Raw genomic sequence first — 24259 nt, 5'->3', positions numbered from 1 at the left:
TGACTGGTGTTCCATTATTAAAGTGGCCAGGGATTTCAAGTCTATGTATATAGAGCAGCCGCCTCTAAGGTGCTAGTGATGGCTATTTAACAGTTTGATGGCCTTGAGATAGAAGTCTATATGTTTTGACCATGACAGTTTGCTTTCTAGGGTTACACCCAGCAGTTTAGTCTCTTCAACTTGCTCAATATCCACATTATTCAATAATAGATTTAAACGAGATTTAGCATTGAGTGAGTGATTTGTCTCAAAAATTATGCTTTTCATTTTTGAGATATATAGCAGCAGCCTATTGCTAGTTACCCATTCTAATATTGTCGGGAGCTCTATGTTAAGGGTGTCAGTTGTTTGTTTTACTGTTGCAGCCGACTTGTATACTGTTGAGTCATCAGCATACATAGACACACAGGCTTTTTTCAAGGTCAGTGGGATGTCATTTGTAAAAACAAAAAAACAATAATGGCCCTAGCCGGCTATCCTGTGGTCACAGGACAGATTCAACCAAATTCGCACGAGAGAGGCTTCCATTAATGAAAACGCTCTGTGTTCTATTAGATAGGTAACTCTCAATTCAATATTTTATATAATCCACAATTGTATGAATATTTTCTCCTAAATCAAGATCAGTAAGACAATAGAGAGTATAATATTTGGCAAGTATGTTTACTCTTCTTGATTTCCCATCACGATGTGTTGTCTCAGAGCCAACGCTTCAGGATGGAGACTAATCCTTCAAATTTTCTTGGAATTACTCTCTTTCATGTTCATACCATAAAATGTGCATTCTCCTGGCAGATTAAGATATAGACTGTGCTAATGGCAAAAGCACAACATGCAGGGAACAGGATAGCATTTATTGGGATGGCGATGCAGACTGGCATAGCCACAAAGTCATCAAATCTGATTTTAAACCTAACAATATATCTTGTTTAAACCGGGAACGTTTTTCATGCAAAAAATGTAATAGCGCCCCCTAATGCATAACTGGTTAAAAGTTAAGAATAAGATCTTTAAAATCAGAATGGTAATTCACAGGAGTGATGTGTTTGTTCCTTCTAGTGTTGATAAAAATCCAAGCTCTGCGCAGCTGGAGAGGAGGACATTACAATAGTCTAATTTAGATTAAACAAATGCATGGACCAATTTTTCGGCATTGCTGAGAGTCTAATTCTAATTCTGGGAATTTTCCTGAGATGGAAAGTTGCTGTCCAAGCTCAAAGTTTAGTCCAGGGTCAAAGGTAACACCAATGTTTTTAACAACCATGTTTGGTGTGATGGGGCAACTATCAATGTTAAGAGTGAGGTCTGATTTGTGAGATTCTTGTGGCCAAGTAGCATCGTTTCTTTCTTGTCAGATTTTAAAAGCAAGAAGTTGGTTGTCATCCAGTGTTTAACATCATTGATGCCTTTCTCATGGTGGGCTGACAGTGAAGTATCATCTGGTTTAAAAGATAAATACAACTGAGAGTCATCAGAATAGCAATGAAAGTGTGTGTTGTGCTTACGGCTGACATTACCAAGGGGTAGCATGTATAGTGAAAATTAAAGGGGTCCTATGCAAAGAACCTTGAGGAACACCAAATTCAATCTTGGAACGTTCCAATGAATTATTGCCCAGCTGAACAAATTGCGTACTGCTCGGAAAGGTAGGATTTGAGCCAGTTAAGAACCTGTCCTCGTAGACCAACCAAGTCTTCTAACCACCTAGTAAGGATAGTATGATCAAAAGTGTCAAAGGCAGCAGTTAAATCTAAAAGAACAAGAATAGAGACATGACCATGATCAAAGGACAGCAGTAGGTAATTTACAATTTTAAAATGGTCTAAAACCGGATTGATAAGTTTCAAAGATATGTTTGAGATAAAAAAAATGTCAGCATATGGGCATCAGTCTTTTCAATACAGATAGGGTGAGAAAAAATATAATCAAATAAAATTGTATTGGTCGCATACACATATTTAGCAGATGTTATTGGGGGTGTAGCGAAATGCCTATGTTCCTAGCTCCAACAGTGCAGTAATATCTAACACTACACAATACAATAAATACACACAAACCTAAAAAGTAAAATAATCAAATTAAGAAATATAGTAATATTAGGACGAGCAATGTTGGAGTCCGGAAAATAAAAATGTGTATGCAAAATGTGTATTTAAAATGTGTATGTAAAATGTATGTATATGTAGCAAAAAAGCTGTAAAAAAACTAAAAGATATTTGTCCTCCAAAGAGAGGAGTGGTGGAGGGGTTAATAAAATAAAAAATGGCCTTGAGCTAGAAGCTGTTTTTAATTATATCGGTCCCAGCTTTGATGCACCTGTACTGACCTCGCCTTGGCCTTCCTGTGACACCGGGTGCTGTAGATGATGCCCCCGGTGATGCGTTGGGCAGACAGCACCATCCTCTGGAGAGCCCTGCGGATGGGGCCTTCTCCTCCAAGAGGCTGGCTACGGTGCTGAAGAGAAATCTAAGGTTTAAGGTTTTAGGGTTAGAGACTTGCTTGTGCTTGGTGATGTTGTCTTGCCATGCCAGCCGATATACAGAGGGTGGTTGATATAGTATGACAGGCCACAAATGAAGTGTGACTAGAGCACACAGTGGGGGGGAGAAGCAACCTGATAGCAATGGATCATCAGATCCACTGACTAAATGCACATGATAGGATATGGACACACACACACACACACGTACACGTAATCCTTATCTATGGTGTGCACACCCTTACAAAAAAACCAGGAAGAATCATGTGGTTTTCGGACACACTGTATGCGTGAACGCGTTTGAACAAATCATATGTGAAAAATTCCTAATGTAAAAAATACATTTCATGAGCAAGACATATGGTTTCGGACACACGTAACATTACACATGCATATTTTTCACAACTCAGACATCTGGTTTCCCAACATCTCACATGTGATATTATAAGTTTAATTTTTAACTGGCAGGATTAGAACCCAGGTTTTCCGCAGGGTAAGACAACATCTTGACCAAGGCCAACACCAACTTTGAAGTCGCAGGAACATGAGCAACCATGACCGACTAATGCCCGCAACATTTTATGTTCACATTTTCACACTTTAATGTCAAAGGGCTATCAAACAACTCAGAAATGTAATCGAGTTTAATGATTTGCTGTGATGAATCACAATTATTCGCTAAATCATAATTTACTCATATTGAGCTGTAATTTATGTTGGATTTTTTTCAGTGTGAAAATGTGATAAAAAAAAAGTGCACTAAAACTACTAAAGGTTAACTTGAGTTTACTGATTAACTATGACAGTGCTAATTTGAACATGTTAAAAAGGATAAATAAGGACACACGGACCGCTAGCTTCTCTGCTCTATTCACTGGGCTTCTTCCAACGGTCACTGACCAACAAATGAAGAAGAGGCATGCAGCATTAACACTCTAAATAGTTGGTTCAGAAATAATAAATCATTATCTTTAAGTGTTTTTACTAAGTTCACTTTTTACAGAAATGCATTACAGAATGTGCAATTCCATACGTGGAAACATTGCGACTGCAACATGTTAACACCACCTTTTCACATGTGAGGAGAATAACACTATTTCACCACCACATGTGAACTTGCAATTCCACATGTAAAGGTGAGATTTTCACATGTGAAGCTGCATATTTGATTTTCACATGTCAAAGTTTTTAACATGTGAAACCACAAATTTGACGTGCAACTGCAGCTCACATTTGAAACTGCAAATATGACGTGTGTAATTTACTCAACATTAACCGGATTTGACATGATAATTCATAAGTAAACACGTTGTCGCTGAAGCAAGAACCTGGTCCGTAAGCTGAGTACACGTGTGAATACATCCCCTCAGTCTACGTGAGTCAGAATGGCCTACTTTTCAACCGTGGTGCAGCTGTGAAAGTGTGTCTGGCCTCACATTACTTAGTTCTCACTGCCTCTCCCCTCGCCTGTAGATAGCATCCAGTGTGACTATGGAGTACATAGCTTGCTGAAGCATTACAAGCCACAGAGAGCAAAATCTTATGCACAGGCACACACACACCAATGTATGCTGAGTTCTGAGTTCAGAGGTGACCAGAACAGCGATGCCTTTCAAGGATCATTTTGTCATTTGGTTACAGCAGAGTAGATTAGACGAGGAGACGCCACATCCTGTGAGGATCAGGTTAAGTGCAATATGTATCCCATTTTGGTACTTATCATTTCAAGCGAATCAAAAATCTAGTCTGCTGCATTTGACTTCTAAGAGCACAGTAGTGCATTCAAGGATGCTGCATGGGTTATGTTTACAAGGTCCTAGTGTATTACACATTGGATATGCACTTGTAAAGTCCTGGAAGATGAAGTGTTATTTTTTCCACATTTAACTACTATTGATCCAATGAGCAAACACTTTTGTGGGTTATTCTATTGTCAGGAACAGTCAACATATGGTCTATGGTCTTGAAGGCGATATTGTAGTATTTTGTGTCTCGTTATCTATGGCCTTTACATGTAAAGTCAGTAACACCTTTATGACAACTTGTTATTCATAATTAATTGAAAAGCCTCAGCTGAGTCTGATGCACTCTTGGCTCTTTCGACTGTCATCCATGCTTACTGTAATTAGCTGCACAGACAACTCTTCACTGATTGCTGTCACCGACTGTTTTCACAGAGCTCATTATGTTCCTTTTTCATTCTGTTAAATTCAAGACAAGCCATAAGTAATTTAAAATGTATGATATCTATGCAATGGATAATATATTGAGACAATTGGTGTCACTTATACTTTGCATAAATGACAGTCCCTTACAATGTAATGTCTCTTTTTAAATGCATTGTCTTAGATACAGCTACGGAGGTTCACTACTGACGGAATACCAATCAATTCACATTAATTCACATTAACAATAGTGCAGCGGTAGTGCACACTCTCTTAGAAAATTCTGAAAACCTTTTTGGGTTCTATGCGGGATGGCAGGTAGCCTAGTGGTTAAGAACTTTGGGCTAGTAACCAAACGGTTGCTGGTTCAAACCCATGACCTGACTAGGTGGAAAATCTGTCAATGTGCTCTTGACAAGGCACTTAACCCTAATTGATCCTGTAAGTTGCTCTGGATAAGAATGTCTACGAAATTAATAAAGTGTACAACCCTGTGTGGAAAGGGTTCTACATGGAACCCAAAAGGGTTAACCTGTGGGGACAGCCAAAGAACATTTTAGGTTTTAAATAGCATCTTTTCTTCTAAGAGCGTACCCATATAGTGAAAATAAGTAGTTCAAAACAATACAGGAATGACAATTACCAAATGCCTGTAGGGAAGGGTTCTCATCTTGTACTGCACTGACTCAGATGACTGATGATCTGCTAAAATAAATTGATAATAAGATAAAAGTTGGAGCTGTATTGTTAGATTTCAGTGCCGTCTTTGATGCTATTGATCATCATTTATTGAAAAAACTCACTTGTTATGGCTTTACATCACCTGCTATCACATGTTTGGAGAGTTACTTACATAACATCATGAGGTGTGGCAAGTATCCTAGTGGTTAGAACATTGGGCCAGTAATCCGAAAAGTTGCTGGATCAAATCCCCGAGCTGACGAGGTACAAATCTGTTGCAGGCTGTCCTTGTAAACAATAATTTGCTCTTAAAAAATCTTAAGGCTGCAATCTCGTTAACGGGATGAAATGACAACAGCAAGTGAAAGTGCAGGGCGCCAAATTCAAACATACATGTATCTTATACCGTTTTAAAGGTAATCTTGTTGTTAATCCCACCACAGGTTCCTATTTCAAATAGGTTTTACAGCGAAAACTCCAGAAACGATTATATTAGGTGACCACCAACTCACAGAAAAACCCAGCAATTTCTCCAGCCAAAGAGAGGAGTCACAAAAAGCACAATAGAGATAAAATGAATCACTAACCTTTGATGATCTTCATCAGATGACACTCATAGGACTTCATGTTACACAATACATGTATGTTTTGTTTGAAAAAGTTCATATTTATATAAAAAATCTTTGTATGCATTGACGCGTTTTGTTCACCAGTTCCAAAAACATCCGGTGATATTGCAGGGAGCCACATCATTTTACAGAAATACTCATTATAAATGTTGATAAATACAATTGTTAGACATGGAAATATAGATATACCTCTTCTTAATACAACCGCTGTGTCAGTTTTAAAAAAACTTTACGGAAAAAGCAAACCATGCAATAATCTGAGACTGCGCTCAGAAAAAAAAATAACCGCCATTTTGGAGTCAACAGAAATCAGAAATCACATTATAAATATTCCCTTACCTTTGACGGTCTTCATCAGAATGCACTCCCAGAAATCCTAGTTCCACAATAAATGCTCGATTTGTTTGATAATGTCCATTATTTATGTCCAAGTAGCTACTTCTGTTAGCGGGTTTAGTACACAAATCCAAACGCTCGTGCAGGTCCATCCGAAAGTCAGACGAAAACATCAAAAAGTTATATTACAGGTCGAAGAAACTTGTCAAACTAAGTATAGAATCAATCTTTAGGATGTTGTTATCATAAATCTTCAATAAAGTTCCAACCGGAGCATTCCTATCTCTGTAGAGAAGCCATGGAACGCAGGTCGCTAATCATGTGAAATGCGCAGGACCAGGATCTGGCTCTCTGCCAGACCACTGACTCCAAGAGCTCCTATCCGGCTCCACAACACAGTAGAAGCCTCATTCAAGTTTCTAAAGACGGGTGACATCTAGTGAAAGCCCTAGGAAGTGCAACTTATCCATATCCCACTGTGTATTCAATAGGGGCTGAGTTGAAAATCGACCAACCTCAGATTTCTTCTCAGGTTTTTGCCTGCCATATGAGTTCTGTTATACTCACATACATCATTCAAACAGTTTTAGAAACGTCAGAGTGTTTTCTTTCCAATAATAATAATAATATGCATATATTAGCAACTGGGACTGAGGAGCAGGCCGTTGACTCTGGGCAACTCTGGGCACCTTTCATCCAAGCTACTCAATACTGCCCCTGCAGCCATAAGAAGTTATTAACTGACTTGCCTAGTTAACCCTTTCATTTTTGAGTTCCAAATATCTCATACGGTCGCCCCAGCATGAGTTTTTTTATGCACGTAATGTTAGAACATTCTCTCCATTCCAGAACGTGATTGTTATGTAGCAGTACATTTAATCCGCACTTCCCTCAAACCAAAGCACGCAGCCTGTTTTTACTTGTCAATTTTAAATTATTTTCTAGCAAGTTTTTATTTTCTAATAACAGTTTGAAATTAGGTGTGTTCCGCTGTAGTCATTTTTACTTTTGCGGACCAATACATTTTTTGGACATTCTGACCCGGACAAAATTCCACAAACACTTCTCAATTGTTTGTGCAGTTCAAGTCTGCAGACATTTGCTCATCTGCCATCCTGTATATACACGTGTTCATATTTTCCATCTGTTGCCTTCATCTCAATCAAAGTTGTTTTCATTATGAATAATAACTTTGGAAATGTGTGCGTTTCTATTAAAGTAAATGCCTTATCACGTTATAATAGTTTGTACTGTAGCATAATGTTTTCGTGTATATTCCTTATAACCGCGGGCACGCGATGTAACGTTACTCATTTCATAACATTTATGGTGTTATACTCAATGCTTAGGTAGCTAGCTACATTCTTCTATTAGCTCCGGAAAACAATGCTAATCGCGTCAGGGAATTATTAGCATGTGTTGTATTTTGAAGCTACCCTGGCCTTATGACTCCCAAGTGGCACAGCGTCTCAGTGCTAGAGGCGTCACCACAGACACCCATCTTCAAATCCAGACTGCGTTTCTATCAAAGTAAGTGCCTAATTACTTATAATAATTTCTGTGTGTCGTGTTATACCGTTTCTACTGTAGCTCACAATATATTTGTGTATATTCCTTATAACCGCGGACACGCGAGGTAACGTTACCCACCTTTTATGGTGTTATATTCAATAATTTTTACGTAGCTAGTTACATTCTTATTTTAGCTCTGTAAAACAATGCTAAATGCGTCAGAAGTATTGGCATCTTGTATTTTGACGCTACCCTGGAAAATTTGAAAAATAACTTATACCACTTGGTTGTTTTCTGAGTGCATTCCACAAAGCTGTTTATCATGTCAGCCTTATCCACTGCCCCCATTTTGAGGTTATAGTCAAGCACGCAGTCAGTCTGGTTTGATGTTTCTCTGTCTGGTTTGTTCCTCTCTCCCGTCAGGTGGTCCACCTTCCCTGTGGCTGACATGGTTGCTGTATGGACAGTGGAGAGGACATGGACGTCTCGTTTGTCATGGCACTTTACTGCCAGCTGTTAACATTTCTTATTTTGTATAACGGGTCATTTAGGATGGCAGTAGCATTGTTGATGAAATGCAGTCATCGCAGCAGAACTAGAAAGCAGTCTTGGGAAAAGAGGGTGGCAAAGAAGGGAGTTGCAAACATAGGATCTCTGCTCCAGTATTCTCTTAGGGAGTTCTTCTTTACTGTCACCAGGAATGTATACATTTCACTAATTGTGGTTGTCCCCCCACTCTTGGCTCTCTCTTCTCCTGTAGCTCCACGGCATAGTGATTGGTCTCTACAATGTCTCCCACCAGCTCCTCTGTCAGAAACAACTTGAAGCATTGTGCCTCAGATGGAAATGGCAAGAGGAGTGGCACTCTTGACTGAGACTCATCAACACAAACAGCAGGGCCAGGAGGGGTGAAATGACTGGCAGCCTTCCAGATACCACAGAACTCCTGTACTTCATCCACTATCGGTCTGCCTCCATCACCACCAGCATCTTCAAAGGGAACTGGGACTTTGTCAGTGGACAAGGGGTCCTCTGTCACTGTCAGAATCCGATTCCTGACTTTCATTGTCAGAATCTTTGCATTTCTGAGTTGTCTCCTTTTGAGTGGGAGTGAGAGATTACGCGATTGACTGCCTGCACGCGCCATTTGTATCAATAAATCATTTGTATCAATAAATCAGAAAATGTTTTCACTATTTTATTATATATTTACTATTTTATTCACGTTTTTCAATTACCGGCGATTAATCATGCATTCCGATTTTTGCATAGATTGTAATGGGCACACAGTATGTGTGTAAAATAATGTTTTGAAGGTTATACTGATTATGATGAGCTAAGCTAATTCCAGCTCTGTGTGTCGAGCCATGTTTGTTGACATACAATTTATTCTGGGTTTCACTTGATCGTCTTTCGGACCAAAGATGCAAAACAAAATGAGGTGAGTAAGGGTTCATACATTTTTTGAGATATTCAGGAAGTGAATGTGGGATGTGAATGATGGTAGATGACACACCCCTTCAAAATGCATACTATAAACAGACCAAACTCATCTTTTCTTCTCTTATCTTTGGTTTCTGTGGGGAAAAAAAGCCTAGCTGCGTGCTGAAACTAATCGTCAGATTAGGAGAAAGAGGAGGAAGGGAAGCGCTACTAAGGTACACAATAGTACATTTTGGTGCTCTCTGGTAAAAGGGGTAAATTGGTCATCAAAAAGAAAGGAGGACCAAGGCACTCTTCATATAATTGATTAAAATGCCTTTATTAGTATGGCATGTTCAATAGAAACAAAGTTTTTTTTTAAACGACTCGTTTTGGCTGCATGGCCTTCATCAGGGAGTACAAAAAAAAGGAATACAAGGTCCTCTTTTAAACAGCTTATCAGTTAGCCCTAATTGGAAGAGGGAGTGGTTACACAATTGATTGGACACACCTAGTAAGCAATACTATACACATTAAACGGTGAAATACTGTAGCTATGTTATCATAAAAATACAACTCCAAACTAGAAGTATCAGAACACTAAAAGGTAGTTCTATCATTAAATATGACTGGGAGAAGTGTCAAGAATAAGAAAGCTAAATATTCCATAGTACACGAGAACACAGCAAAACATGAACAACAACAGTCTAACCATAGCTGAGGGCAATAGAGCAAAATGTTCACTAGATGACAGCAAATGAACCCATCACGCCCCTACAGGAAGGGTGAGAAATCCATATCTTCGTTTAAACCAGGGTATTTGGTGGCTTGTAGTTTGTAAATCCACAAACTTTCCCTTTGGTTTAACTGTTTAAGACGGTCCCCTTTTCTAATAGAGGCCGGAATATGACCAATACCCATAGCTTGTAGGGAGGCAGGGTTGCCATGGTGTAGGGACTTGTAGTGCCTTGCCATGGGGTAGTCTTCATTACCTACCTGTATGGCGTACTTGTGTTCCGCTAATCGGTCTTGAAGGTGTCTCTTTGTCCTTCCAATGTAGAACACCTTGCATGTAGATGACATGAGTGGTTTTGCAGTTAATGAAATGCTTGACGTAATACTCCATTTTGGAAGCTGTGTCAACAAAATACTTCTTCTGTGCAATATTACTGCAATGGTTGCAATGGTTACATTTAAAAGAGCCCTTGGGTTTGTGGTCAAGCCAAGTTTTTTGAGAATCACCCGGAAGTTAACTGTGGACTAATTTGTCATTTAGGGTAGGACATCTCTTAAAGCTTATGACTGGTGGCTCAGTAAAGACTTGGCGTAGTAGCATATCACTTTGGATGACTCCCCAATTGTTTTTAATGATTCTTTTAATGCTCTCTGCTTCAGTGCTGTATCTTGTAACAAAATACACTCTCTCCGATGTATCACGAGGCGCTCCCCTTCGCAACAAGTTCTCTCTGTCAAGTAATCCAGCACTTTTACCATCATCTTTCAGGACCTGAACGCTGTAGCCCCGATTCAAGAAGTGATTCTCCAATTCAGCAGATTTGACACTGTAGTCTGTTTCATGATCGCAAATTCTGCGGACACTTTGGAATTGGCCATATGGAATGTTTTTTTTAGCCTTTTGGGGTGAAAGCTGTCTGCCGTCAGAATGGTATTCCCATCTGTAGGCTTCTTAAAGATTGATTGACATTTACTAATGTCGAGGTCCAGAAAATGAATGTTATCCTTGCTGTACTCCATAGTTAGTTTGATGTTAGGGTTAATGTTGTTAAGGTATTGGTAGAAGGAAATACGTGTTGTATTCCTTTTTTTTGTACTCCCTGACGAAGACCATGCAGCCGAAACGCGTTGTTTAAAAAAAACTTTGTTTCTATTCAACATGCCATACTAATAAAGGCATTTTAATCAATTATATGAAGAGTGCCTTGGTCCTCCTTTCTTTTCGATGACCAATTCACCCCTTTTACCAAAGAGCACCATCTATCTACCAAAATGTACTATTGTGTACCTTAGTAGCCCTTCGCTTCCTCCTCTTTCTACTAGTTAAGCATAGCACTTTGGTGGTGCTTAGAGGAAGCAGCTCCACAGTCATTTTTTTCTGTGTTTTTTGAGGACATTTTACTACTCAAACTATGGATTTTACCCAAGAGGCTACAAGATTTTCCTATTCCCATGAAGAGGGCCAAATGATTATTACCACTACCTCATTGCTAGATGAGATGAAAGCCACAGAGAATACTGGAATGGACTTAAACAAGGCTTACAGAGACCTGCAACACCTTATGGAGAAAGGTAGCAAACTTGACCTCAATTCTATCACCTTGTCTGACTACTGGAGGAAAGGCCTAATCCCCAGAGGACTCCGTATTATGAAGTTTCCAGCTAATGGATCACAAGGTAAAACTGAATTTAGAGATAAATGGGAGGCTATTCTCAACAAGAGTTCTTTTGACCTAATGCTACTTCTAATAGAATAATCTAAAAAGGACAGACAAGTAGTCCAAACAGAAATTGAAGAAGTAAAAAGGAAAGTCACAGAACACAGTGAAAATTCTAACAAAGCACAATGTGATGAGATCTTGAAAGAGAAAGTAGACACATTTACTCTGATATTGAAACAAGACAAGCTAAGAAAATTTAGAAGAGAAGAAGTAGACTATAGAGATGGCAAGGTCTTTACCTGGAGAAAACCAACACGCAAGAATCCAGAATCACATCTGCAGAGAAGGACTTTTTTTCTTTTAACTTTGCAAGCAGTGACGATGAGGATCACCCCAGACGCTCAGAGGTCAGCTCCTCCCAAGATTTTTTAGATCAGGAAGAGGAGTCACGCAGGTTCCACAACAACAGGAGAGGACGCGGAAGAGGCCAACACGGAGGGAATGTATGCTTACAATGCTGTGCCTTGGTCTCCTCCATATGACGACCGTGACAGAAAAGAAGGGTCAACACTGCAAATATTGACTCCTTACATCAACTTCATGCAATTTTCAATAAAAGCCTTTGACACTTATGAAATGCTTGTAATTATACTTCAGCATTCCATAGTAACATCTGACAAAAATATCTAAAGACACTGAGGCAGCAAACTTTGTGAAAATGTATATTTGTGTCATTCTCAAAACCTTTGGCCACGACTGTACAGCAGTGTTATACTGGGATTTCAACTGCTGCTGCACAGAACAAACCTGGCACCTGACTGCTTGGCAGACTGGCACCACAGCAGAAAGAACAGCAGCTACTCTATTGTATGTTAATTGTATTGTATGCTAATTCTAGGAAGAATCAACACTGTCGATCCAAACTCTTTTGGAAAGAATTTGTTTCAATACAACAAATTATTTTACGATTAGAATAGAACAGCTATAAGCATAGAAAGGAGGAAAAGACAAAAAATGAATTATATCTTTATTTTTGTAAACATCCAGAGAGAGTGGAGTTGTCAATTAATATTTGGAGCAAGCATCTGGTGGCCTGATCCCTTGATTGGCTGTGTATGTCAGCTACATTTGACAGGGAAAGGGCTGGCAGCCAAGAGAGGATAGCACACTGAAATACTGTTGTCACACCCTGACCATAGTTTGCTTTGTATGTTTCTATGTTTTGGTTGGTCAGGGTGTGATCTGAGTGGGCATTCTATGTTACATGACTAGTTTGTCTAGTTCTATATTTGGCCGAATATGGTTCTCAATCAGAGGCAGGTGTTAGTCATTGTCTCTGATTGGGAACCATATTTAGGTAGCCTGTTTGGTGTTGGGTTTTGTGGGTGATTGTTCCTGTCTCTGTGTTTTGCACCAGATAGGGCTGTTTTTGGTTTTCCACGTTTATTGTTTTGTAGTGTTCGTGTTTATCTTTTTTTATTAAACATGAATTAATATAACCACGCTGCGTTTTGGTCCGCCTCTATTTCACCACAGGAATACCGTTACAGAATCACCCACCACAACAGGACCAAACAGGCAACAGCAACAGCAGCGAAAAGAGGAATGGACATGGGAGGTCGGTTTGGACGGCAAGAATATGGACTATACTACTTGGGAGGAGATAGAAAGGTGGGCGGTCGACCCAGGGAGAGTGCCGGAGCCCGCCTGGGATTCGCTGGAGCAGTGCGAAGAGGGGTATAGGAGAATGGAGTTGGAGAGACAAGCACGGCGGCGCGGAAGGAAGCCCGAGAGTCAGCCCCAAAAAATGTATTGGGGGGTGGCACACAGGAAGTGTGGCGAAGCCAAGTAGGAGACCTGCGCCAACTTTCTGTGCTTACCGGGGGGCTAGAGAGACCGGACAGGCACCGTGTTAAGCTGTGAAGCGCACGGTGTCCCCAGTGCAGGTACATAGCCCGGTGCGGTACATTCCAGCTCCACGTATCAGCCGGGCTAGAGTGAGCATTGAGCCAAGTGCCATGAAGCCGGCTCTACGCAGCAGGTCTCCAATGCGTCACCTTGGGCCGGCTTACATGGCACCAGCCTTGCGCATGGTGTCCCTGGTTCGCCTGCATAGCCCAGTGCGGGCTACTCCACCTCGCCGCACTGGCAGGGCGACCGGGAGCATGCAACCAGGTAGGGTTGGGCAGGCTCGGTGCTCAAGAGCTCCAGTGCGCCTGCACGGTCCGGTCTCTCCGGCTCATCCTTACAGGTGCTCCCGCCTCTCCAGCGCTGCCAGAGCCTTCCTCCTCTCCAGCGCTGCCGGAGTCTCCCGCCTGTTCGGCGCTACCAGAGCTCCCGCCCCTCATTCCAGAGGTGCCAGAGCTACTCAGTCCAGCGCTGCCAGAGCCTTCCTCCTCTCCAGCACAGCCGGAGTCTCCCGCCTGTTCGGCGCTACCAGAGCTACCCGTCTGCCCAGCGCCGCCAGTGCCGCCAGTCTGCTCAGCGCCTCCAATGCCGCCAGTCTGCCCAGCGCCGCCAGGGCCGCCAGTCTGCCCAGTGCCACCTGAGCCGCCAGTCTGCCCAGCGCCGCCAGTGCCGCCAGTCTGCCCAGCGCCGCCAGTGCCACCAGTCTGCCAGGAGCCGCCAGTGCCGCCAGTCTGCCAGGGGCCGCCAGGGGCCGCCAGTCAGCCAGGGGTCGCCAGTGCCGCCAGTCAGCCAGGGGTCGCCAGAGCCCCTCAGCCCAGAGGCGACAGAGCCCCTCAGCCCAGAGCCTCCGCCCCTCTGCCCAGAGCTTCCGCCCCGTCCCGAGCTGCCCCTCTGTCCCGAGCAGCTGCCCCTCTGTCCCGAGCAGCTGCCCCTCTGTCCCGAGCAGCTGTACCTATGTTACATGTCTAGTTTGTCTAGTTCTATGTTTTGGTCCGCCTCTACTTCACCACAGGAATACCGTTACAACTGTCGAATTCACCAACGAGCAGCCACCCCAAAAAGTTGGAAGAATGAGGGCTAAGACTCAGTTAATAATTTGGTGGAATTTTTGTATAACTTTTTGAAAATAGCTGGCTGTAAAAAGTAACAGTAACTAATGACTGCCTTCACTGCTGAAGCAAGTCCCATTTCAAATAAAACATAAATTAATTACTGATTAAAACCTTGCTTTGAACTATATAACAAGGATGAAGGTCAAGCATGTCATAACAATTCATTCACTGCTGAGGAACTTATCTCCCCAGTCCTCCTAAAATGAATTGGAAAATAGTCAAAGTAATCTTGGTGACAAACACAATTAGACAGTATCTGTTGCTTGAAATAAATTGTTCTCCACAGGGGTCAGTTGTAATGGCCAGGTCTCTTGTGAGAAAGGGGAATGATAATAACACAATGAAGTTGTGAGAATGTTTTCTGAGATTAACGGTGACTGGATGTTTGCTGTATATCTGTCAGGAAAAATTAATTGCTCATTTCGAGGCCTCCGTGAGTTAACTGTACGATGGCGGGCTAATGGGACAGACAGGGATGCACTGCACAGAGGGGATTACCAATTTATGACAAATGTTATTTGTGTTGTGTACCTTATTAAGCCCTTATTGTTTTCCCCCCTTACTGTATGTGTGTGGGTGTGCCTGTTTGTGTGTGTGCGTGCATGTGCATGCGTGTGTACATGTGCATGCCTTTGTGTGCTCATCTGCTCAGCGTCTGTATATTTGAACCATGTGTGTGCTATGTGAACAGTGCATGTGCTCTGGTACCTTCTTATATCCATTACTTCATGAGGCCGGTAGGTGTCTGGCCTGGCCTGGAGTCAGCCAGCTGTAAGATTGGCTCTCAGAGCCATATTGCCCCAAGCCCAGGGAGAGGATACCGATGCAGAGACATCCTGCCAAGATGACACTGAGCAGGATATTTCTCTCAGAGCTCATCCCCATGCCAAAAGGTCTGGAATAAGAGGAAATATATCTACACACTATGAAAAGGGTTTTATTTTCAACTGAAAATGTTATGGAATGATGCATGGAAAATTACTCTGACGAATGTCACATGAGAGAAGTTTTTTTAGAAAATAAGAAACCCGCACACTGCTCTTGCTAGAATCTCTGATCTTTATTAGCGCATTCCAAGTGGATTACGTCACAAAATGACCGCCTGGGTTAAAGGCACTATAAGACCGTGCTTCTACACCTGCATTGCTTGCTGTTTGGGGTTTTAGGCTGGGTTTCTGTACAGCACTTTGAGATATCAGCTGATGTAAGAAGGGCTAAAAAATAAATTTGATTTGACAGTTGGAAGGCAAACGTGTATGCACTTATTTGTATATAATTGCATGTAAATGTTTCCATATACTGTATGTTTGGTTTCCATTCGGTTTCAGTTAACACATTCTTATCTGTATGCAGAATATATAGTATAGTGTGTTGGAAAGCATGCATAATTATGTTTATTTCAGTTCTTCTTTTATGAAGACTGTTCCCAAGCAGAACAAATCCTATTGTGACTCAAACAGTTTACTATAGAATACTATAGTACTTATGGTAGCACTTTACTATAGGTGTCCCTTATTCATGCTTTCATAAAGCCTTTAAAACAGCTATGCGATACATTCCAACATTTGTCATAAGCTGTCATAAGTTGTTTTAAATAGTTATGAGTAACGGCATAAGATATTTGATATGCTCTTATGTCAACTGTTAGTAACAACTACTATTACACAGTCTGCATGACAACGTATGTTATTACATATTACATATATTACATAAATGTCTACATAACAGATGTTATAACATGGTGTTATATAATTCACCAAACTCTGTGTTACATTATTGCATTGAATGGAATGATAGGCGTCATAACCATGTCATATGCCATTATAGAGTGTGCACAGACACCTTCAATAAAGTGACATTCATTTGAGATGTTACAATACAGTTATGAATGTGCTTAATACCACAGGATGTTAAGGGGAAAGCCATCCAGGATCTCTGTGGGCAAGTTGGAGCACAGATATATTTAGGATTTTTCACTTAGACAACAAGACAATAAACTGCTGAGTTTTACAAATTGTATATAAATCCAGAGATTAAACATGTACATTATTATAATAACAACAACTTGCTAAAAAACAACCATTTTCAAACTAAATGGAAGCAGATCCCTCTGCTGTTTCCTGAAGTCCATGATCATCTCCTTTGTTTTGTTGACATTGAGTGTGAGGTTATTTTCCTGACACCACACTCCGAGGGCCCTCATCTCCTCCCTGTAGGCCGTCTCGTCGTAGTTGGTAATCAGGGCCGTCTGCGAACTTGATGATTGAGTTGGAGGCGTGGATGGCCACGCAGTCATGGGTGAACAGGGAGTACAGGAGAGGGCTGAGAACGCATCCTTGTGGGGCCCCAGTGTTGAGGATCAGCAGGGTGGCCCGTCAGAAAGTCCAGGACCCAGTTGCACAGTGCATGGTCGAGACCCAGGGTCGAGCTTCATGGCGAGTTTGGAGGGTACTATGGTGTTAAATGCTGAGCTGTAGTCTATGAACAGCATTCTTACAAATTCTTATTTGTAATTCTTATTCCTCTTGTCCAGATGGGTTAGGGCATTGTGATTGTGATTGCGTCGTCTGTGGACCTATTGGGGCGGTAAGTAATTTGGAGTGGGTCTAGGGTGTCAGGTAGGGTGGAGGTGTTATGGTCCTTGACTAGTCTCTCAAAGCACTTCATGATGACAGAAGTGAGTGCTACGGGGCGTTAGTCATTTAGCTCAGTTACCTTCGCTTTCTTGGGAACAGGAACAATGGTGGCCCTCTTGAAGCATGTAGGAACAGCAGACTGGGATAAGGATTGATTGAATATGTCCGTAAACACACCAGCCAGCTGGTCTGCGCATGCTCTGAGGAGCCTTGCGAGGGTTAACACGTTTAAATGTTTTACTCACATTTGCTGCAGTGAAGGAGAGCCCGCAGGTTTTGGCGGGCCGTGCCAGTGGCACTGTGTTGTCCTCAAAGTGAGCCAAATAGTTGTTTAGTTTGTCTGGGAGCAAGACATCTTTGGATCCTCACAGGTGAATCATGACAAGAATTTGATAAATTATATAAAGCCCTGTTATAACATCTGGTACGTAGATAATTATGTAGCATTTAATAATATATGACATAAGTTGTCATGGAGACAATAATAGCAGTTTGTTATTAACAGTTGACATTAGAGCATATGACAACAGGATGAACAGTCATCTTCAACAACCATTCTAACTTGTTTTCTGACATGTCATGCCATAACTCACACTAGCAGAGGTGGTAAGGCTGTTTTCATGTTGTCTAGAGCGTTGCTGACTGTAACTGTGCTGCCGGTTCAATTTCATATAGTTTTTTATACACTTGGGTAAAAAGGGGCATTTCCGTCATACTGACTGACACACTCTCTGCGGTAGGTAGCCTAGTGGTTAGGGTGTTGTGCCAGTAATCGAAAGGTTGCTGGATTGAATCCCCGAGCTGACAAGGTACAAATCTGTTGTTCTGCCCCTGAACAAGGCAGTTACCCCACTGTTCCCTGGTAGGCCATCATTGTGAATTAGAATTTGTTCTTAACTGACTTGCCAAGTTAAATAAAGGTTAAAGAAATAACTTGTTACTATTTAAAACTACTTATGACTGCTTATGACAACTGTTCTAATGTGTTATAAAGACTGTTACTATACTTACTATAGAATTACATAGAAATCTGTAGTAAACTGTAGAATACTATACCATACTTTAGTATCCCTCCATTGTGTAGTACTTCCTATATAATTGTGTAGTACACTGCAGCATACACTACACACTGTAGTATCCCTTGATCATGTGTAGTATACTGTAGAGTACTTAAATATATTCTGTTGTTGTATGTGTCGAACTGCTTTGCTTTATTCGTGGCCAGGTCGCAGTTGTAAATGAGAACTTGTTCTCTATTTGCCTACCTGGCTAAATAAAGGTGAAATAAATAAATAAATACAGTATCTCATGATATGCTGTAGACAACACGATTTACCAAAAGAGTTTATCTATATTCTTCGTAGCTGTCTATTTACCACCACAAACCGATGCTGGCACTAAGACAGCACTCAACGAGCTGAATAGGGCCATAAACAAACAGGAAAATGCTCATGCGGAGGCAGCGCTCCTAGTGCCCAGGGACTTTAATGCAAGGAAACTTAAAATCAGTTTTACCTAATTTCTACCTGCATGTTAAATGTGCAACCAGAGGGGGAAAAAAACTCTAGACCACCTTTACTCCACACACAGAGACCCGTACAAAGCTCTCCCTCCCCCTCCATTTGGCAAATCTGCTCTCATGCATGTTTCAGTGTTACTTGCCTCGAAGCGAGCATAGAAGTAATTTAGCTCATCAGGTAGGTTCGTGTCACTGGGCAGCTCTCGACTGTCCTTCCCTTTGTAGTCTGTAAGAGTTTTCAAGCCCTGCCACATCCGACGAGCGTCGGAGCAGGTGTAGTACGATTCAATCTTAGTCCTGTATTGACACTTAACTGTTTGATGGTTCATCGGAGGGCATAGCGGGATGTCTTATAAGCTCCCGGTTAGTCCCGCTCCTTAAAAGCGGCAGCTCTACCCTTTAGCTCAGTGTGGATGTTACCTGTAATCCATTCCTTCTGGTTAGGGTATGTACGTACCGTCACAGTGGGGATGACGTCATCGATGAACTTATTGATGAAGCCTGTGATTGATGTGGTGTACTCTTCAATGTCACCTGCTCCTTAATTATGTGTTATATTTCAACAACACGGCAACAACAGGGCTTGTAAGTAATTATTTCGCTGTAAGGTCTACCTACACTTGCTCTATTTGGTACATGTGACAACAACAATTTGATTTGTCAAAGTAGCCTAACACTATTGCTTCAGCGTACACATTGTTAGTTAACGTATGTCATGCTAAATCCATCTCAAAAAGCTGGGGAGTCTGTTTACCTTTGATGATGAGCATGAGCTCCGTGAAACAGTGACTTCATTCATTAATGCTATGCTACGAATGCAAAATAAAGCCTTATAAAATCATTGTTCTTCACAACATTGTTCCATTAAAAACAATTAAGATAATGTTAGATTATGCAGTGCTAGACACCAGGTCATTGACTGGGCTGGGCAGTGAGTGCTCTATGAACAACTATCTACTCTCTGTCCATGACTGAGCAGTGTGCTCTGTCTGTGATGTCAGCATTCAGCTCCCAAGGCAAACCCTGCTGCTGCATGACTGATCCTAACGAACATCAACACTGTGACCTACAATTCTTTCTCTCTGTGTATTCTAAAACCTGTCTGCTCCTCTCCTTAATGACGTTTGTGTATGCTACAAAATCAGATTGGGATGGGATTGAAGACACAATGGTATTCATTTTCTCCCTCTCCTCACCCAAAGTTGGAAAGGTAATATGCTAAATATGATTGTCAGTTGTATGACTGTTATTAAAGACTGTCTCTTGGTCCCTTCACTACAGGGAGATGAGATACATTTAAGTAGATACACTTACTATCACAGTGACAGAGAATTAGCTAACAGAGACAAATAACCCTGGCAGTTGCTTAGTAACAGTTCTACAATGTGGTAAAGAGCAGATGGAGGTCCATGTGTGTTGTGTTCTTCAAATCCCTCATGGAGTGATTGAGAGAAATGCACCAGGAAGCACAACATAGTGACGTTTGGCAACCCTAGTGAGATGGTCAGATTCCATAATAGCTTCACTGTTAAAATAGAAAGACTCAAAACACCATCATTGTGAAGTGAAACCATGAAAAATAGTGCACCTAAGGTGAGGTTTGATATATGGAGGGTGTTTTAATGCACATCCAAAGTAAGTGTTATAATACACTGGATGTATTTCAAAACAGAACGGAAGTACTCTGAAACACCTGAAACACCAAAAGTGGTTCTTCAATCTAAAAATGGGTGTTTTGTGAAAAACATTTTTGGTGTGATTTGGAATTTTACCCACTTATCCACACAGACACATAACATGTGAAGAACTTTGGCCCCTGTATCAGAAGACAAATGTTTAGATTAAAGGCAAAATGTGAACTTTGAGCATTGTGCTGCCATACTGTTTAGAATTCCCCCAGAGAGGGCATTCATGTTCTTGCAAATTCTATGGTCAAGCACAAACAGGCACGTTTGCAGGTGCCTCCCCTGTATTCAGGTCCTTCTCAAACTAAGACAGAAAAGAACATACCAAACGCTCAGGAGAAACTCTACAAACAATTCAAGAAAGTACAGTGCCTCCAGAAAGTAATCCGACCCTTTGACTTTTTCCACACTTTGTTAGGTTACAGCATTCTAAAATTGATTAAATTGTCTTTTTCAAATCATCAATCTACACACAATACCCCATAATGACAAAGCAAAAACTAGTTTTTCGAAATGTTTGCTAATTTATTAAATATACAAAACTGATATATAACCTTTACATAAGTGTTCAGTAAGTGCAAAGATTACAGCCTTGACTCTTTTTGGGTATTATGCTACAAGCTTGGCACACCTGTATTTTCAGGTCTCTCCAGAGATGTTCGACCAGGTTCAAGTTCGGGCTCTGACTAGGACACTCAAGGATATTCAGAGACTTGTCCCGAAGCCACTCCTGCGTTGTCTTGGTTGTGTGCTAAGGTTCGTTGGACTGTTGGAAGGTGAATCTTCGCCCCCAGTCTAAAAGGTCCTGAGCACTCTTGAGCAGGTGTTCATATGGGATCTTTCCCTCGATCTGGACTAGTCTCCCAGTCCCTGCCGCTGAAAAACATCCCCACAGCATGATGCTGCCATTACCATGCTTCACTGTAGGTATGGTGCCAGGGATCCACTAGAGATAGCCCACCCGCCAAAACTAAGCAATTGTGTGAGAAGGGCCATGGTCAGGGAGAAGAGCAAGAACGCAATGGTCACTCTGACAGAACCCAGACCCTTTGCTATGAGAATCAAAATTGAGCTCAGGTGCATCCTGTTTCCATTGATCATCCTTGAGATGTTTCTACAACTTGATTGGAGTCCACCTGTGGTAAATTCCATTGATTGGATATGATTTGGAAAGGCACACACCTGTCTATATAAGGTCCCACAGTTGACATTGAATGACAGAGCAAAAACCAAGCCATGAGGTGGAATGAATTGTAAGACAGGATTGTATCAAGGCACAGATCTGGGGAAGGGAACCAAAAAATGTATTCAGCATTGAAGGTCCCCAGAACACAAAGGCCTCCATCATTCTTAAATGGAAGAAGTTTGGAACCACCAAGACTCTTTCTAGAGCTTTCAGCCGGACCAAACTGAGCAACCGGGGTGAAGGGCCTTGGTCAGGCAGGTGAACAAGAACCCGTTGGTCACTCTGACAGAGTTCCAGAGTTCCTCTGTGGAGATGGGAGAACCTTCCAGAAGGACAACCATATCTGCAGCACTTCACCAATCAGGCCTTTATACTCTATGGGATCGGCTGACGTGCACTAACGTGCGCTAATGTGACTAGAGTGCATTGTAAGTAACAGAAAACTTTCCATAATGTAGACATGTCTTATGTGGGCAAAAATCTTACATTATTTTTAATCTAACTGCACTGTCCAATTTACAGTAACTATTACGGTGAAAGAAATACCATGCTATTGTTTGAGGGTGCACAAGAACAAAAAAATCTGCAATAGGTAAGCAGCTTGTTTGAGGAAATCAACTGTGGGAGCAATTATTAGGAAATGGAAGAAATACAAGACCACTGATAATCTCCCTCGATCTGGGGCTCCACGCAAGATCTCACCCCGTGGGGTCAAAATGATCACAAGAACCGTGAGCAAAAATCCCAGAACCACACGAGGGGACCAAGTGAATGACCTGCAGAGAGCTGGGACCAAAGTAACAAAGCCTACCATCAGTAACACACTACGCCACCAGGGACTCAAATCCTGCAGTGCCAGACGTGTCCCCCTGCTTAAGCAAGTACATGTCCAGGCCCGTCTGAAGTTTGCTAGAGAGCATTTAGATGATCCAGAAGAAGATTGGGAGAATGTCATATGGTCAGATGAAACAAAATTATAACTTTTTGGTAAAAACTCAACTCGTCGTGTTTGGAGGACAAAGAATGCTGAGTTGCATCCAAAGAACACCATACCTACTGTGAAGCATGGTGGTGGAAACATCATGCTTTGGGGCTGTTTTTCTGCAAAGGGACCAGGACGACTGATCCATGTAAAGGAAAGAATGAATGGGGCCATGTATTGTGAGATTTTGAGTGAAAACCTCCTTCCATCAGCAAGGGCATTGAAGGTGAAACGTGGCTGGGTCTTTCAGCATGACAATGATCCCAAACACACCGCCCGGGCAACGAAGGAGTGGCTTCGTAAGAAGCATTTCAAGGTCTTGGAGTGGCCTAGCCAGTCTCCAGATCTCAACTCCATAGAAAATCTTTGGGGGGAGTTGAAAGTCTGTGTTGCCCAGCAACAGCCCTAAAACATCACTGCTCTGGAGGAGATCTCCATGGAGGAATACTTATTTTCCACCATAATTTGCAAATAAATTCATAAAAAATCCTACAATGTGATTTTCTGGAAAAGAGATTCTAATTTTGTCCGTCATATTTGAAGTGTACCTATGATGAAAATGACAGGCCTCTCACATCTTTTTAAGTGGGAGAACTTGCACAATTGGTGGCTGACTAAATACTTTTTTGCCCCACTGTAAATAATGTACTTACATTCAGTAATCTTGCTCTGATTTGTCTTCCTGAGGGTCCCAGAGATAAAAGGTAGCATAGTTTTGCTTGATAAAATCCATTTTAATATTCAAATGTAGGAACTAGGTTCTATAGTTTAAAACCCTGCTGCCTCTGGCTCCACACCCATCCCGCCCGACCATCTAGATGTGTGAAAGTTAGCATTTAAGCTAAGGATCATGTATAACATTCCTGGGAGTGTGTAAACTTACATTTTGTATTACCATATGATTTCTGTATGTTCTCTATAGTTATGTACTTTAAAACTTTTTGGGGATAGGGGGCAGCATTTTCACTTTTCGATGAATAGCGTGCCCAGAGAGAACTGCCTCCTACTCTGTCCCAGATGCTACTATATGCATGATATTATTAGTATTGGATAGAAAACACTCTGAAGATTCTAAAACTGTTTGAATGATGTATATGAGTATAACAGAACTCATATGGCAGGTGAAAACCTGAGAAAAATCCAACCAGGAAGTGGTACATCTGAGGTTTGTAGTTTTTCAAAGCTTGGCCTGCAGAATACACAGTGTCTATGGAGTCAAGTTGCACTTCCTACGGCTTCCACTAGATGTCAACCATCTTTAGAAACTTGAATGAGGATTCTACTATAAAGGAGGGCGTCATGAGACCTGTTTGACTCAGTGGTCTGGCAGAGTGCCTTGGTCTCATGGCGCGCAGTCACGAGAGGGTTGGCTCTCGTTCCAAAGCTTTTCTTCAGACATAGGATTTCTCCGGTTTGAACATTATTGATGTCTTATGTTAAAAACATCCTAAAGATTGATTCAATACATTGTTTAACTTTTCGAGTTTTTGTCTGGACGGAGTGCTCGCGCCTCATGATGGTGGATTACTGGGCTGAACACGCTAACAACAAGTGGCTATTTGGACATAAATGTTGGATTTTATGTTGAACTTTATGGAACTTTATGGAACA

Source organism: Oncorhynchus nerka, linkage group LG6 (genome assembly GCF_034236695.1).
Source record: "Oncorhynchus nerka isolate Pitt River linkage group LG6, Oner_Uvic_2.0, whole genome shotgun sequence".
NCBI lineage: Eukaryota > Metazoa > Chordata > Actinopteri > Salmoniformes > Salmonidae > Oncorhynchus > Oncorhynchus nerka.
This window is presented reverse-complemented; position numbering follows the sequence as displayed.